The 16,049-nt window shown below is 42.7% G+C and overlaps 19 non-coding genes across 19 annotated transcripts; all 19 read left to right on the top strand.

The window, feature by feature from the left end:
- The first annotated feature begins 396 nt into the window (after nt 1–396).
- Nucleotides 397–563, top strand: LOC134589940 (U1 spliceosomal RNA). The gene has a single exon (XR_010086939.1). It is a non-coding gene; the product is annotated as a U1 spliceosomal RNA (small nuclear RNA).
- Nucleotides 564–1,462: 899 nt separating this feature from the next.
- Nucleotides 1,463–1,603, top strand: LOC134592854 (U4 spliceosomal RNA). Its single transcript, XR_010089420.1, has one exon. It is a non-coding gene; the product is annotated as a U4 spliceosomal RNA (small nuclear RNA).
- Nucleotides 1,604–2,078: 475 nt separating this feature from the next.
- LOC134590679 (U1 spliceosomal RNA) lies at nt 2,079–2,245 on the top strand. The gene has a single exon (XR_010087566.1). It is a non-coding gene; the product is annotated as a U1 spliceosomal RNA (small nuclear RNA).
- A 900-nt stretch (nt 2,246–3,145) lies between these two features.
- Nucleotides 3,146–3,286, top strand: LOC134592852 (U4 spliceosomal RNA). Its single transcript, XR_010089419.1, has one exon. It is a non-coding gene; the product is annotated as a U4 spliceosomal RNA (small nuclear RNA).
- Nucleotides 3,287–3,765: 479 nt separating this feature from the next.
- LOC134590970 (U1 spliceosomal RNA) lies at nt 3,766–3,933 on the top strand. Its single transcript, XR_010087817.1, has one exon. It is a non-coding gene; the product is annotated as a U1 spliceosomal RNA (small nuclear RNA).
- Nucleotides 3,934–4,832: 899 nt separating this feature from the next.
- Nucleotides 4,833–4,973, top strand: LOC134593671 (U4 spliceosomal RNA). Its single transcript, XR_010090120.1, has one exon. It is a non-coding gene; the product is annotated as a U4 spliceosomal RNA (small nuclear RNA).
- Nucleotides 4,974–5,444: 471 nt separating this feature from the next.
- LOC134589939 (U1 spliceosomal RNA) lies at nt 5,445–5,611 on the top strand. Its single transcript, XR_010086938.1, has one exon. It is a non-coding gene; the product is annotated as a U1 spliceosomal RNA (small nuclear RNA).
- Nucleotides 5,612–6,510: 899 nt separating this feature from the next.
- On the top strand, nt 6,511–6,651 carry LOC134592851 (U4 spliceosomal RNA). Its single transcript, XR_010089418.1, has one exon. It is a non-coding gene; the product is annotated as a U4 spliceosomal RNA (small nuclear RNA).
- A 472-nt stretch (nt 6,652–7,123) lies between these two features.
- On the top strand, nt 7,124–7,290 carry LOC134591426 (U1 spliceosomal RNA). The gene has a single exon (XR_010088207.1). It is a non-coding gene; the product is annotated as a U1 spliceosomal RNA (small nuclear RNA).
- Nucleotides 7,291–8,189: 899 nt separating this feature from the next.
- LOC134593169 (U4 spliceosomal RNA) lies at nt 8,190–8,330 on the top strand. Its single transcript, XR_010089690.1, has one exon. It is a non-coding gene; the product is annotated as a U4 spliceosomal RNA (small nuclear RNA).
- Nucleotides 8,331–8,800: 470 nt separating this feature from the next.
- LOC134589938 (U1 spliceosomal RNA) lies at nt 8,801–8,967 on the top strand. The gene has a single exon (XR_010086937.1). It is a non-coding gene; the product is annotated as a U1 spliceosomal RNA (small nuclear RNA).
- Nucleotides 8,968–9,865: 898 nt separating this feature from the next.
- On the top strand, nt 9,866–10,006 carry LOC134592345 (U4 spliceosomal RNA). The gene has a single exon (XR_010088986.1). It is a non-coding gene; the product is annotated as a U4 spliceosomal RNA (small nuclear RNA).
- A 470-nt stretch (nt 10,007–10,476) lies between these two features.
- LOC134590900 (U1 spliceosomal RNA) lies at nt 10,477–10,643 on the top strand. Its single transcript, XR_010087756.1, has one exon. It is a non-coding gene; the product is annotated as a U1 spliceosomal RNA (small nuclear RNA).
- Nucleotides 10,644–11,542: 899 nt separating this feature from the next.
- On the top strand, nt 11,543–11,683 carry LOC134593168 (U4 spliceosomal RNA). Its single transcript, XR_010089689.1, has one exon. It is a non-coding gene; the product is annotated as a U4 spliceosomal RNA (small nuclear RNA).
- Nucleotides 11,684–12,151: 468 nt separating this feature from the next.
- On the top strand, nt 12,152–12,318 carry LOC134591556 (U1 spliceosomal RNA). Its single transcript, XR_010088320.1, has one exon. It is a non-coding gene; the product is annotated as a U1 spliceosomal RNA (small nuclear RNA).
- An 898-nt stretch (nt 12,319–13,216) lies between these two features.
- LOC134593726 (U4 spliceosomal RNA) lies at nt 13,217–13,357 on the top strand. Its single transcript, XR_010090163.1, has one exon. It is a non-coding gene; the product is annotated as a U4 spliceosomal RNA (small nuclear RNA).
- A 468-nt stretch (nt 13,358–13,825) lies between these two features.
- LOC134591290 (U1 spliceosomal RNA) lies at nt 13,826–13,992 on the top strand. The gene has a single exon (XR_010088091.1). It is a non-coding gene; the product is annotated as a U1 spliceosomal RNA (small nuclear RNA).
- Nucleotides 13,993–14,890: 898 nt separating this feature from the next.
- LOC134591979 (U4 spliceosomal RNA) lies at nt 14,891–15,031 on the top strand. Its single transcript, XR_010088671.1, has one exon. It is a non-coding gene; the product is annotated as a U4 spliceosomal RNA (small nuclear RNA).
- Nucleotides 15,032–15,502: 471 nt separating this feature from the next.
- Nucleotides 15,503–15,669, top strand: LOC134589936 (U1 spliceosomal RNA). Its single transcript, XR_010086936.1, has one exon. It is a non-coding gene; the product is annotated as a U1 spliceosomal RNA (small nuclear RNA).
- Nucleotides 15,670–16,049: the final 380 nt, after the last annotated feature.

The following is a 16,049-nucleotide window of genomic DNA, read 5'->3' as shown; positions in this document are numbered from 1 at the left end:
TTGCACTATTCCTTCCGCTGGCTTCTTAGCATTTCCCTTTTACCTTTCTCTCCCACTGAATTCACTTGTTTCCGGCAGCACACTATTCTCACTACATGCTACGAATTCCCATCCTTCGGCTCATTGGCCTAGCATTTGCCTTTATGCAAATTGCTCCTTTGCACCCTGAATCCAGCTCAATTATTCACACCTAACCACCTGAAGGCACTAAAATTACTGGTAGCTAAGGAAAACAACGATCAGCCACGAGGTTTGGTAATCTTTTGTAGCCTTCTATCATTTGGATTATTTATTTGCTCTTCTTTTTTTTTTTTTTTTTAACTTGCTTTATTATTTCACCACAGCCTAAAGGAAAGGCTTCCCAGCGGGCGTGCCTTTGAATGTACCCGTCATGTCATACTTACCTGGCAGGGGAGCAATAGCCATGATCCCTAAGGTGGCTCTCCCAGAGTGAGGCTGGTTCATTGCACTCCGTACCAGTTGACCTCTGCGATTTCCTCAAATGTGGGAAACTCGACTGCATAATTTATGGTAGTGGGGGACTGCGTTCGCGCTTTCCCCTGTGTTTGCTTGTTTGACAAAAATAGAGAACTTCACCAATTCTGATGAAGGATAATTTCAGCCACGGCACCCGTCTTCTTTGGCTCTTACTTTCCACATCAAGCAGGCAGCGACAATCATTTCCTAGGCTTGATCATTTTTATTATCTATGTTTTCTGGAGACCAGTTTTAAGCCAGAATTTCACTTTTTATTTTAACTTTTCAGCTTTTTTTTCATCATTTTTTTATCCTGACTTCTTTTGATTTATTGTATGCTTCAATGCAATGGAAGAAATAAAGAATTGGAGACCTATATTACGTCTTCCAACAGAACGTAACGTTTGATTGAATTTCTGGGAAAAAAAGATTTTCTGGATCAAGGCAGTGAATTGCCGCTTGAGACAATCAGACCAAACCTTAGGAATAGCTGGGTGGTCGCTAGCACTTACTAATGAACACCATGGAATTTTGAAAAAGCCACCACAAATGTTCTTTCAGCCCTGTTGAGTGTGGATGAAGAGAAGACAGGTGCTAGGCAAGGGTCATTCCTATCGATGGAGTCATGAAATGTGTGACTTTGGGGACGAACGTAGACCAGCGGATTGTGTACTCTGCCTAATGGCTGCTGTAGTAGAATCTTGGCAAAACCGTTTCCAAAGAGAGAAAAAAAATTGTACAAGGTTTGCTGCAAGATATGGTTGCCCTCACTCTCTGTTATAGGTTTGGAACCATTCCAAGATGCCATATAAGAAGACCGAGGAATTTGTTGGGGTTTAAGCTTCCCTGTAGGAGGAAGCGGGCCTAATTAGAATATTGCCTCCCACAATCCTTTGCAATGGCTTATGGTCATGAACTTTTTCTCACCGCTGTCTTAAAGTGTCCTTACGTGGTAGCTCTTAAACGCTGGCCCACTTGAACAGTTAACTTTGCGCAGTGGCAGTATCGTAGCCCATGAGGTCAATCCGAGGCGTGATTATTGCTAATTGAAAACTTTACCCAATACCCCGCCATGATGACTTGAAATACAGTCAGCATTGGCAATTTTTGACAGGCTCTAAGGAGACTGAAAGATTGGTTTAAAAAAAGTTTATGGCGCCCCATGTCTAGGGCGTGTCTTACGTGACTCCCGTTTCTTCCTGAGCTCTGTTGCACCATTCCTTCCGCTGGCTTCCTTGCATTTCCCTTTTACCTTTCTCTCCCACTGAATCCACTTGTTTCCGGCAGCACACTATTCTCACTACATGCTACGAATTCCCATCCTTCGGCTCATTGGCCTAGCATTTGCCTTTATGCAAATTGCTCCTTCGCACCCTGAATCCAGCTCAATTATTCACACCTAACCACCTGAAGGCACTAAAATTACTGGTAGCTAAGGAAAACAACGATCAGCCACGAGGTTTGGTAATCTTTTGTAGCCTTCTATCATTTGGATTATTTATTTGCTCTTCTTTTTTTTTTTTTAACTTGCTTTATTATTTCACCACAGCCTAAAGGAAAGGCTTCCCAGCGGGCGTGCCTTTGAATGTACCCGTCATGTCATACTTACCTGGCAGGGGAGCAATAGCCATGATCCCTAAGGTGGCTCTCCCAGAGTGAGGCTGGTTCATTGCACTCTGTACCAGTTGACCTCTGCGATTTCCTCAAATGTGGGAAACTCGACTGCATAATTTATGGTAGTGGGGGACTGCGTTCGCGCTTTTCCCTGTGTTTGCTTGTTTGACAAAAATAGAGAACTTCACCAATTCTGACGAAGGATAATTTCAGCCACGGCACCCGTCTTCTTTGGCTCTTACTTTCCACATCAAGCAGGCAGCGACAATCATTTCCTAGGCTTGATCATTTTTTATTATCTATGTTTTCTGGAGACCAGTTTTAAGCCAGAATTTCACTTTTTATTTTAACTTTTCAGCTTTTTTTTCATCATTTTTTTATCCTGACTTCTTTTGATTTATTGTATGCTTCAATGCAATGGAAGAAATAAAGAATTGGAGACCTATATTACGTCTTCCAACAGAACGTAACGTTTGATTGAATTTCTGGGAAAAAAAGATTTTCTGGATCAAGGCAGTGAATTGCCGCTTGAGACAATCAGACCAAACCTTAGGTATAGCTGGGTGGTCGCTAGCACTTACTAATGAACACCATGGAATTTTGAAAAAGCCACCACAAATGTTCTTTCAGCCCTGTTGAGTGTGGATGAAGAGAAGACAGGTGCTAGGCAAGGGTCATTCCTATCGATGGAGTCATGAAATGTGTGACTTTGGGGACGAACGTAGACCAGCGGATTGTGTACTCTGCCTAATGGCTGCTGTAGTAGAATCTTGGCAAAACTGTTTCCAAAGAGAGAAAAAAAATTGTACAAGGTTTGCTGCAAGATATGGTTGCCCTCACTCTCTGTTATAGGTTTGGAACCATTCCAAGATGCCATATAAGAAGACCGAGGAATTTGTTGGGGTTTAAGCTTCCCTGTAGGAGGAAGCGGGCCTAATTAGAATATTGCCTCCCACAATCCTTTGCAATGGCTTATGGTCATGAACTTTTTCTCACCGCTGTCTTAAAGTGTCCTTACGTGGTAGCTCTTAAAAGCTGGCCCACTTGAACAGTTAACTTTGCGCAGTGGCAGTATCGTAGCCCATGAGGTCAATCCGAGGCGTGATTATTGCTAATTGAAAACTTTACCCAATACCCCGCCATGATGACTTGAAATACAGTCAGCATTGGCAATTTTTGACAGGCTCTAAGGAGACTGAAAGATTGGTTTAAAAAAAGTTTATGGCGCCCCATGTCTAGGGCGTGTCTTACGTGACTCCCGTTTCTTCCTGAGCTCTGTTGCACCATTCCTTCCGCTGGCTTCCTTGCATTTCCCTTTTACCTTTCTCTCCCACTGAATCCACTTGTTTCCGGCAGCACACTATTCTCACTACATGCTACGAATTCCCATCCTTCGGCTCATTGGCCTAGCATTTGCCTTTATGCAAATTGCTCCTTCGCACCCTGAATCCAGCTCAATTATTCACACCTAACCACCTGAAGGCACTAAAATTACTGGTAGCTAAGGAAAACAACGATCAGCCACGAGGTTTGGTAATCTTTTGTAGCCTTCTATCATTTGGATTATTTATTTGCTCTTCTTTTTTTTTTTTTTTTAAACTTGCTTTATTATTTCACCACAGCCTAAAGGAAAGGCTTCCCAGCGGGCGTGCCTTTGAATGTACCCATCATGTCATACTTACCTGGCAGGGGAGCAATAGCCATGATCCCTAAGGTGGCTCTCCCAGAGTGAGGCTGGTTCATTGCACTCCGTACCAGTTGACCTCTGCGATTTCCTCAAATGTGGGAAACCTCGACTGCATAATTTATGGTAGTGGGGGACTGCGTTGGCGCTTTCCCCTGTGTTTGCTTGTTTGACAAAAATAGAGAACTTCACCAATTCTGACGAAGGATAATTTCAGCCACGGCACCCGTCTTCTTTGGCTCTTACTTTCCACATCAAGCAGGCAGCGACAATCATTTCCTAGGCTTGATCATTTTTATTATCTATGTTTTCTGGAGACCAGTTTTAAGCCAGAATTTCACTTTTTATTTTAACTTTTCAGCTTTTTTTTCATCATTTTTTTATCCTGACTTCTTTTGATTTATTGTATGCTTCAATGCAATGGAAGAAATAAAGAATTGGAGACCTATATTACGTCTTCCAACAGAACGTAACGTTTGATTGAATTTCTGGGAAAAAAAGATTTTCTGGATCAAGGCAGTGAATTGCCGCTTGAGACAATCAGACCAAACCTTAGGAATAGCTGGGTGGTCGCTAGCACTTACTAATGAACACCATGGAATTTTGAAAAAGCCACCACAAATGTTCTTTCAGCCCTGTTGAGTGTGGATGAAGAGAAGACAGGTGCTAGGCAAGGGTCATTCCTATCGATGGAGTCATGAAATGTGTGACTTTGGGGACGAACGTAGACCAGCGGATTGTGTACTCTGCCTAATGGCTGCTGTAGTAGAATCTTGGCAAAACTGTTTCCAAAGAGAGAAAAAAAATTGTACAAGGTTTGCTGCAAGATATGGTTGCCCTCACTCTCTGTTATAGGTTTGGAACCATTCCAAGATGCCATATAAGAAGACCGAGGAATTTGTTGGGGTTTAAGCTTCCCTGTAGGAGGAAGCGGGCCTAATTAGAATATTGCCTCCCATAATCCTTTGCAATGGCTTATGGTCATGAACTTTTTCTCACCGCTGTCTTAAAGTGTCCTTACGTGGTAGCTCTTAAAAGCTGGCCCACTTGAACAGCTAGCTTTGCGCAGTGGCAGTATTGTAGCCCATGAGGTCAATCCGAGGCGTGATTATTGCTAATTGAAAACTTTACCCAATACCCTGCCATGATGACTTGAAATACAGTCAGCATTGGCAATTTTTGACAGGCTCTAAGGAGACTGAAAGATTGGTTTAATAAAAGTTTATGGCGCCCCATGTCTAGGGCGTGTCTTACGTGACTCCCGTTTCTTCCTGAGCTCTGTTGCACCATTCCTTCCGCTGGCTTCTTAGCATTTCCCTTTTACCTTTCTCTCCCACTGAATTCACTTGTTTCCGGCAGCACACTATTCTCACTACATGCTACGAATTCCCATCCTTCGGCTCATTGGCCTAGCATTTGCCTTTATGCAAATTGCTCCTTCGCACCCTGAATCCAGCTCAATTATTCACACCTAACCACCTGAAGGCACTAAAATTACTGGTAGCTAAGGAAAACAATGATCAGCCACGAGGTTTGGTAATCTTTTGTAGCCTTCTATCATTTGCATTATTTATTTGCTTTTTTTTTTTTTAAACTTACTTTATTATTTCACCACAGCCTAAAGGAAAGGCTTCCCAGCGGGCGTGCCTTTGAATGTACCCGTCATGTCATACTTACCTGGCAGGGGAGCAATAGCCATGATCCCTAAGGTGGCTCTCCCAGAGTGAGGCTGGTTCATTGCACTCCGTACCAGTTGACCTCTGCGATTTCCTCAAATGTGGGAAACTCGACTGCATAATTTATGGTAGTGGGGGACTGCGTTCGCGCTTTCCCCTGTGTTTGCTTGTTTGACAAAAATAGAGAACTTCACCAATTCTGACGAAGGATAATTTCAGCCACGGCACCCGTCTTCTTTGGCTCTTACTTTCCACATCAAGCAGGCAGCGACAATCATTTCCTAGGCTTGATCATTTTTATTATCTATGTTTTCTGGAGACCAGTTTTAAGCCAGAATTTCACTTTTTATTTTAACTTTTCAGCTTTTTTTTCATCATTTTTTTATCCTGACTTCTTTTGATTTATTGTATGCTTCAATGCAATGGAAGAAATAAAGAATTGGAGACCTATATTACGTCTTCCAACAGAACGTAACGTTTGATTGAATTTCTGGGAAAAAAAGATTTTCTGGATCAAGGCAGTGAATTGCCGCTTGAGACAATCAGACCAAACCTTAGGAATAGCTGGGTGGTCGCTAGCACTTACTAATGAACACCATGGAATTTTGAAAAAGCCACCACAAATGTTCTTTCAGCCCTGTTGAGTGTGGATGAAGAGAAGACAGGTGCTAGGCAAGGGTCATTCCTATCGATGGAGTCATGAAATGTGTGACTTTGGGGACGAACGTAGACCAGCGGATTGTGTACTCTGCCTAATGGCTGCTGTAGTAGAATCTTGGCAAAACTGTTTCCAAAGAGAGAAAAAAAATTGTACAAGGTTTGCTGCAAGATATGGTTGCCCTCACTCTCTGTTATAGGTTTGGAACCATTCCAAGATGCCATATAAGAAGACCGAGGAATTTGTTGGGGTTTAAGCTTCCCTGTAGGAGGAAGCGGGCCTAATTAGAATATTGCCTCCCACAATCCTTTGCAATGGCTTATGGTCATGAACTTTTTCTCACCGCTGTCTTAAAGTGTCCTTACGTGGTAGCTCTTAAAAGCTGGCCCACTTGAACAGTTAACTTTGCGCAGTGGCAGTATCGTAGCCCATGAGGTCAATCCGAGGCGTGATTATTGCTAATTGAAAACTTTACCCAATACCCCGCCATGATGACTTGAAATACAGTCAGCATTGGCAATTTTTGACAGGCTCTAAGGAGACTGAAAGATTGGTTTAATAAAAGTTTATGGCGCCCCATGTCTAGGGCGTGTCTTACGTGACTCCCGTTTCTTCCTGAGCTCTGTTGCACCATTCCTTCCGCTGGCTTCTTAGCATTTCCCTTTTACCTTTCTCTCCCACTGAATTCACTTGTTTCCGGCAGCACACTATTCTCACTACATGCTACGAATTCCCATCCTTCGGCTCATTGGCCTAGCATTTGCCTTTATGCAAATTGCTCCTTCGCACCCTGAATCCAGCTCAATTATTCACACCTAACCACCTGAAGGCACTAAAATTACTGGTAGCTAAGGAAAACAATGATCAGCCACGAGGTTTGGTAATCTTTTGTAGCCTTCTATCATTTGGATTATTTATTTGCTTTTTTTTTTTTTTTAACTTGCTTTATTATTTCACCACAGCCTAAAGGAAAGGCTTCCCAGCGGGCGTGCCTTTGAATGTACCCGTCATGTCATACTTACCTGGCAGGGGAGCAATAGCCATGATCCCTAAGTTGGATCTCCCAGAGTGAGGCTGGTTCATTGCAGTCCGTACCAGTTGACCTCTGCGATTTCCTCAAATGTGGGAAACTCGACTGCATAATTTATGGTAGTGGGGGACTGCGTTCGCGCTTTCCCCTGTGTTTACTTGTTTGACAAAAATAGAGAACTTCACCAATTCTGACGAAGGATAATTTCAGCCACGGCACCCGTCTTCTTTGGCTCTTACTTTCCACATCAAGCAGGCAGCGACAATCATTTCCTAGGCTTGATCATTTTTATTATCTATGTTTTCTGGAGACCAGTTTTAAGCCAGAATTTCACTTTTTATTTTAACTTTTCAGCTTTTTTTTCATCATTTTTTTATCCTGACTTCTTTTGATTTATTGTATGCTTCAATGCAATGGAAGAAATAAAGAATTGGAGACCTATATTACGTCTTCCAACAGAACGTAACGTTTGATTGAATTTCTGGGAAAAAAAGATTTTCTGGATCAAGGCAGTGAATTGCCGCTTGAGACAATCAGACCAAACCTTAGGAATAGCTGGGTGGTCGCTAGCACTTACTAATGAACACCATGGAATTTTGAAAAAGCCACCACAAATGTTCTTTCAGCCCTGTTGAGTGTGGATGAAGAGAAGACAGGTGCTAGGCAAGGGTCATTCCTATCGATGGAGTCATGAAATGTGTGACTTTGGGGACGAACGTAGACCAGCGGATTGTGTACTCTGCCTAATGGCTGCTGTAGTAGAATCTTGGCAAAACTGTTTCCAAAGAGAGAAAAAAAATTGTACAAGGTTTGCTGCAAGATATGGTTGCCCTCACTCTCTGTTATAGGTTTGGAACCATTCCAAGATGCCATATAAGAAGACCGAGGAATTTGTTGGGGTTTAAGCTTCCCTGTAGGAGGAAGCAGGCCTAATTAGAATATTGCCTCCCATAATCCTTTGCAATGGCTTATGGTCATGAACTTTTTCTCACCGCTGTCTTAAAGTTTCCTTACGTGGTAGCTCTTAAAAGCTGGCCCACTTGAACAGCTAGCTTTGCGCAGTGGCAGTATCGTAGCCCATGAGGTCAATCCGAGGCGTGATTATTGCTATTTGAAAACTTTACCCAATACCCCGCCATGATGACTTGAAATACAGTCAGCATTGGCAATTTTTGACAGGCTCTAAGGAGACTGAAAGATTGGTTTAATAAAAGTTTATGGCGCCCCATGTCTAGGGCGTGTCTTACGTGACTCCCGTTTCTTCCTGAGCTCTGTTGCACCATTCCTTCCGCTGGCTTCTTAGCATTTCCCTTTTACCTTTCTCTCCCACTGAATTCACTTGTTTCCGGCAGCACACTATTCTCACTACATGCTACGAATTCCCATCCTTCGGCTCATTGGCCTAGCATTTGCCTTTATGCAAATTGCTCCTTCGCACCCTGAATCCAGCTCAATTATTCACACCTAACCACCTGAAGGCACTAAAATTACTGGTAGCTAAGGAAAACAACGATCAGCCACGAGGTTTGCTAATCTTTTGTAGCCTTCTATCATTTGGATTATTTATTTGCTTTTTTTTTTTTTAACTTGTTTTATTATTTCACCACAGCCTAAAGGAAAGGCTTCCCAGCGTGCGTGCCTTTGAATGTACCCGCCATGTCATACTTACCTGGCAGGGGAGCAATAGCCATGATCCCTAAGGTGGCTCTCCCAGAGTGAGGCTGGTTCATTGCACTCCGTACCAGTTGACCTCTGCGATTTCCTCAAATGTGGGAAACTCGACTGCATAATTTATGGTAGTGGGGGACTGCGTTCGCGCTTTCCCCTGTGTTTACTTGTTTGACAAAAATAGAGAACTTCACCAATTCTGACGAAGGATAATTTCAGCCACGGCACCCGTCTTCTTTGGCTCTTACTTTCCACATCAAGCAGGCAGCGACAATCATTTCCTAGGCTTGATCATTTTTATTATCTATGTTTTCTGGAGACCAGTTTTAAGCCAGAATTTCACTTTTTATTTTAAGTTTTCAGCTTTTTTTTCATCATTTTTTTATCCTGACTTCTTTTGATTTATTGTATGCTTCAATGCAATGGAAGAAATAAAGAATTGGAGACCTATATTACGTCTTCCAACAGAACGTAACGTTTGATTGAATTTCTGGGAAAAAAAGATTTTCTGGATCAAGGCAGTGAATTGCCGCTTGAGACAATCAGACCAAACCTTAGGAATAGCTGGGTGGTCGCTAGCACTTACTAATGAACACCATGGAATTTTGAAAAAGCCACCACAAATGTTCTTTCAGCCCTGTTGAGTGTGGATGAAGAGAAGACAGGTGCTAGGCAAGGGTCATTCCTATCGATGGAGTCATGAAATGTGTGACTTTGGGGACGAACGTAGACCAGCGATTGTGTACTCTGCCTAATGGCTGCTGTAGTAGAATCTTGGCAAAACTGTTTCCAAAGAGAGAAAAAAAATTGTACAAGGTTTGCTGCAAGATATGGTTGCCCTCACTCTCTGTTATAGGTTTGGAACCATTCCAAGATGCCATATAAGAAGACCGAGGAATTTGTTGGGGTTTAAGCTTCCCTGTAGGAGGAAGCGGGCCTAATTAGAATATTGCCTCCCATAATCCTTTGCAATGGCTTATGGTCATGAACTTTTTCTCACCGCTGTCTTAAAGTGTCCTTACGTGGTAGCTCTTAAAAGCTGGCCCACTTGAACAGCTAGCTTTGCGCAGTGGCAGTATCGTAGCCCATGAGGTCAATCCGAGGCGTGATTATTGCTAATTGAAAACTTTACCCAATACCCCGCCATGATGACTTGAAATACAGTCAGCATTGGCAATTTTTGACAGGCTCTAAGGAGACTGAAAGATTGGTTTAATAAAAGTTTATGGCGCCCCATGTCTAGGGCGTGTCTTACGTGACTCCCGTTTCTTCCTGAGCTCTGTTGCACCATTCCTTCCGCTGGCTTCTTAGCATTTCCCTTTTACCTTTCTCTCCCACTGAATTCACTTGTTTCCGGCAGCACACTATTCTCACTACATGCTACGAATTCCCATCCTTCGGCTCATTGGCCTAGCATTTGCCTTTATGCAAATTGCTCCTTCGCACCCTGAATCCAGCTCAATTATTCACACCTAACCACCTGAAGGCACTAAAATTACTGGTAGCTAAGGAAAACAACGATCAGCCACGAGGTTTGGTAATCTTTTGTAGCCTTCTATCATTTGGATTATTTATTTGCTTTTTTTTTTTTTAACTTGCTTTATTATTTCACCACAGCCTAAAGGAAAGGCTTCCCAGCATGCGTGCCTTTGAATGTACCCGTCATGTCATACTTACCTGGCAGGGGAGCAATAGCCATGATCCCTAAGGTGGCTCTCCCAGAGTGAGGCTGGTTCATTGCAGTCCGTACCAGTTGACCTCTGCGATTTCCTCAAATGTGGGAAACTCGACTGCATAATTTATGGTAGTGGGGGACTGCGTTCGCGCTTTCCCCTGTGTTTACTTGTTTGACAAAAATAGAGAACTTCACCAATTCTGACGAAGGATAATTTCAGCCACGGCACCCGTCTTCTTTGGCTCTTACTTTCCACATCAAGCAGGCAGCGACAATCATTTCCTAGGCTTGATCATTTTTATTATCTATGTTTTCTGGAGACCAGTTTTAAGCCAGAATTTCACTTTTTATTTTAACTTTTCAGCTTTTTTTTCATCATTTTTTTATCCTGACTTCTTTTGATTTATTGTATGCTTAAATGCAATGGAAGAAATAAAGAATTGGAGACCTATATTACGTCTTCCAACAGAACGTAACGTTTGATTGAATTTCTGGGAAAAAAAGATTTTCTGGATCAAGGCAGTGAATTGCCGCTTGAGACAATCAGACCAAACCTTAGGAATAGCTGGGTGGTCGCTAGCACTTACTAATGAACACCATGGAATTTTGAAAAAGCCACCACAAATGTTCTTTCAGCCCTGTTGAGTGTGGATGAAGAGAAGACAGGTGCTAGGCAAGGGTCATTCCTATCGATGGAGTCATGAAATGTGTGACTTTGGGGACGAACGTAGACCAGCGGATTGTGTACTCTGCCTAATGGCTGCTGTAGTAGAATCTTGGCAAAACTGTTTCCAAAGAGAGAAAAAAAATTGTACAAGGTTTGCTGCAAGATATGGTTGCCCTCACTCTCTGTTATAGGTTTGGAACCATTCCAAGATGCCATATAAGAAGACCGAGGAATTTGTTGGGGTTTAAGCTTCCCTGTAGGAGGAAGCAGGCCTAATTAGAATATTGCCTCCCATAATCCTTTGCAATGGCTTATGGTCATGAACTTTTTCTCACCGCTGTCTTAAAGTTTCCTTACGTGGTAGCTCTTAAAAGCTGGCCCACTTGAACAGCTAGCTTTGCGCAGTGGCAGTATCGTAGCCCATGAGGTCAATCCGAGGCGTGATTATTGCTATTTGAAAACTTTACCCAATACCCCGCCATGATGACTTGAAATACAGTCAGCATTGGCAATTTTTGACAGGCTCTAAGGAGACTGAAAGATTGGTTTAATAAAAGTTTATGGCGCCCCATGTCTAGGGCGTGTCTTACGTGACTCCCGTTTCTTCCTGAGCTCTGTTGCACCATTCCTTCCGCTGGCTTCTTAGCATTTCCCTTTTACCTTTCTCTCCCACTGAATTCACTTGTTTCCGGCAGCACACTATTCTCACTACATGCTACGAATTCCCATCCTTCAGCTCATTGGCCTAGCATTTGCCTTTATGCAAATTGCTCCTTCGCACCCTGAATCCAGCTCAATTATTCACACCTAACCACCTGAAGGCACTAAAATTACTGGTAGCTAAGGAAAACAACGATCAGCCACGAGGTTTGGTAATCTTTTGTAGCCTTCTATCATTTGGATTATTTATTTGCTTTTTTTTTTTAACTTGCTTTATTATTTCACCACAGCCTAAAGGAAAGGCTTCCCAGCGGGCGTGCCTTTGAATGTACCCGTCATGTCATACTTACCTGGCAGGGGAGCAATAGCCATGATTCCTAAGGTCGCTCTCCCAGAGTGAGGCTGGTTCTTTGCACTCTGTACCAGTTGATCTCTGCGATTTCCTCAAATGTGGGAAACTCGACTGCATAATTTATGGTAGTGGAGGACTGCGTTCGCGCTTTCCCCTGTGTTTACTTGTTTGACAAAAATAGAGAAATTCACCAATTCTGACGAAGGATAATTTCAGCCACGGCACCCGTCTTCTTTGGCTCTTACTTTCCACATCAAGCAGGCAGCGACAATCATTTCCTAGGCTTGATCATTTTTATTATCTATGTTTTCTGGAGACCAGTTTTAAGCCAGAATTTCACTTTTTATTTTAAGTTTTCAGCTTTTTTTTCATCATTTTTTTATCCTGACTTCTTTTGATTTATTGTATGCTTCAATGCAATGGAAGAAATAAAGAATTGGAGACCTATATTACGTCTTCCAACAGAACGTAACGTTTGATTGAATTTCTGGGAAAAAAAGATTTTCTGGATCAAGGCAGTGAATTGCCGCTTGAGACAATCAGACCAAACCTTAGGAATAGCTGGGTGGTCGCTAGCACTTACTAATGAACACCATGGAATTTTGAAAAAGCCACCACAAATGTTCTTTCAGCCCTGTTGAGTGTGGATGAAGAGAAGACAGGTGCTAGGCAAGGGTCATTCCTATCGATGGAGTCATGAAATGTGTGACTTTGGGGACGAACGTAGACCAGCGATTGTGTACTCTGCCTAATGGCTGCTGTAGTAGAATCTTGGCAAAACTGTTTCCAAAGAGAGAAAAAAAATTGTACAAGGTTTGCTGCAAGATATGGTTGCCCTCACTCTCTGTTATAGGTTTGGAACCATTCCAAGATGCCATATAAGAAGACCGAGGAATTTGTTGGGGTTTAAGCTTCCCTGTAGGAGGAAGCGGGCCTAATTAGAATATTGCCTCCCATAATCCTTTGCAATGGCTTATGGTCATGAACTTTTTCTCACCGCTGTCTTAAAGTGTCCTTACGTGGTAGCTCTTAAAAGCTGGCCCACTTGAACAGCTAGCTTTGCGCAGTGGCAGTATCGTAGCCCATGAGGTCAATCCGAGGCGTGATTATTGCTAATTGAAAACTTTACCCAATACCCCGCCATGATGACTTGAAATACAGTCAGCATTCGCAATTTTTGACAGGCTCTAAGGAGACTGAAAGATTGGTTTAATAAAAGTTTATGGCGCCCCATGTCTAGGGCGTGTCTTACGTGACTCCCGTTTCTTCCTGAGCTCTGTTGCACCATTCCTTCCGCTGGCTTCTTAGCATTTCCCTTTTACCTTTCTCTCCCACTGAATTCACTTGTTTCCGGCAGCACACTATTCTCACTACATGCTACGAATTCCCATCCTTCGGCTCATTGGCCTAGCATTTGCCTTTATGCAAATTGCTCCTTCGCACCCTGAATCCAGCTCAATTATTCACACCTAACCACCTGAAGGCACTAAAATTACTGGTAGCTAAGGAAAACAACGATCAGCCACGAGGTTTGGTAATCTTTTGTAGCCTTCTATCATTTGGATTATTTATTTGCTTTTTTTTTTTAACTTGCTTTATTATTTCACCACAGCCTAAAGGAAAGGCTTCCCAGCGGGCGTGCCTTTGAATGTACCCGTCATGTCATACTTACCTGGCAGGGGAGCAATAGCCATGATCCCTAAGGTGGCTCTCCCAGAGTGAGGCTGGTTCATTGCACTCCGTACCAGTTGACCTCTGCGATTTCCTCAAATGTGGGAAAATCGACTGCATAATTTATGGTAGTGGTGGACTGCGTTCGCGCTTTCCCCTGTGTTTGCTTGTTTGACAAAAATAGAGAACTTCACCAATTCTGACGAAGGATAATTTCAGCCACGGCACCTGTCTTCTTTGGCTCTTACTTTCCGCATCAAGCAGGCAGCGACAATCATTTCCTAGGCTTGATCATTTTTATTATCTATGTTTTCTGGAGACCAGTTTTAAGCCAGAATTTCACTTTTTATTTTAAGTTTTCAGCTTTTTTTTCATCATTTTTTTATCCTGACTTCTTTTGATTTATTGTATGCTTCAATGCAATGGAAGAAATAAAGAATTGGAGACCTATATTACGTCTTCCAACAGAACGTAACGTTTGATTGAATTTCTGGGAAAAAAAGATTTTCTGGATCAAGGCAGTGAATTGCCGCTTGAGACAATCAGACCAAACCTTAGGAATAGCTGGGTGGTCGCTAGCACTTACTAATGAACACCATGGAATTTTGAAAAAGCCACCACAAATGTTCTTTCAGCCCTGTTGAGTGTGGATGAAGAGAAGACAGGTGCTAGGCAAGGGTCATTCCTATCGATGGAGTCATGAAATGTGTGACTTTGGGGACGAACGTAGACCAGCGATTGTGTACTCTGCCTAATGGCTGCTGTAGTAGAATCTTGGCAAAACTGTTTCCAAAGAGAGAAAAAAAATTGTACAAGGTTTGCTGCAAGATATGGTTGCCCTCACTCTCTGTTATAGGTTTGGAACCATTCCAAGATGCCATATAAGAAGACCGAGGAATTTGTTGGGGTTTAAGCTTCCCTGTAGGAGGAAGCGGGCCTAATTAGAATATTGCCTCCCATAATCCTTTGCAATGGCTTATGGTCATGAACTTTTTATCACCGCTGTCTTAAAGTGTCCTTACGTGGTAGCTCTTAAAAGCTGGCCCACTTGAACAGTTAGCTTTGTGCAGTGGCAGTATCGTAGCCCATGAGGTCAATCCGAGGCGTGATTATTGCTAATTGAAAACTTTACCCAATACCCCGCCATGATGACTTGAAATACAGTCAGCATTGGCAATTTTTGACAGGCTCTAAGGAGACTGAAAGATTGGTTTAATAAAAGTTTATGGCGCCCCATGTCTAGGGCGTGTCTTACGTGACTCCCGTTTCTTCCTGAGCTCTGTTGCACCATTCCTTCCGCTGGCTTCTTAGCATTTCCCTTTTACCTTTCTCTCCCACTGAATTCACTTGTTTCCGGCAGCACACTATTCTCACTACATGCTACGAATTCCCATCCTTCGGCTCATTGGCCTAGCATTTGCCTTTATGCAAATTGCTCCTTCGCACCCTGAATCCAGCTCAATTATTCACACCTAACCACCTGAAGGCACTAAAATTACTGGTAGCTAAGGAAAACAATGATCAGCCACGAGGTTTGGTAATCTTTTGTAGCCTTCTATCATTTGGATTATTTATTTGCTTTTTTTTTTTTTTAACTTGCTTTATTATTTCACCACAGCCTAAAGGAACGGCTTCCCAGCATGCGTGCCTTTGAATGTACCCGTCATGTCATACTTACCTGGCAGGGGAGCAATAGCCATGATCCCTAAGGTGGCTCTCCCAGAGTGAGGCTGGTTCATTGCACTCCGTACCAGTTGACCTCTGCGATTTCCTCAAATGTGGGAAACTCGACTGCATAATTTATGGTAGTGGGGGACTGCGTTCGCGCTTTCCCCTGTGTTTACTTGTTTGACAAAAATAGAGAACTTCACCAATTCTGACGAAGGATAATTTCAGCCACGGCACCCGTCTTCTTTGGCTCTTACTTTCCACATCAAGCAGGCAGCGACAATCATTTCCTAGGCTTGATCATTTTTATTATCTATGTTTTCTCGAGACCAGTTTTAAGCCAGAATTTCACTTTTTATTTTAACTTTTCAGCTTTTTTTTCATCATTTTTTTATCCTGACTTCTTTTGATTTATTGTATGCTTAAAGGCAATGGAAGAAATAAAGAATTGGAGACCTATATTACGTCTTCCAACAGAACGTAACGTTTGATTGAATTTCTGGGAAAAAAAGATTTTCTGGATCAAGGCAGTGAATTGCCGCTTGAGAC

This window comes from Pelobates fuscus, chromosome 2, assembly GCF_036172605.1.
Source record: "Pelobates fuscus isolate aPelFus1 chromosome 2, aPelFus1.pri, whole genome shotgun sequence".
Lineage (NCBI taxonomy): Eukaryota > Metazoa > Chordata > Amphibia > Anura > Pelobatidae > Pelobates > Pelobates fuscus.
This window is presented reverse-complemented; position numbering and strand designations above follow the sequence as displayed.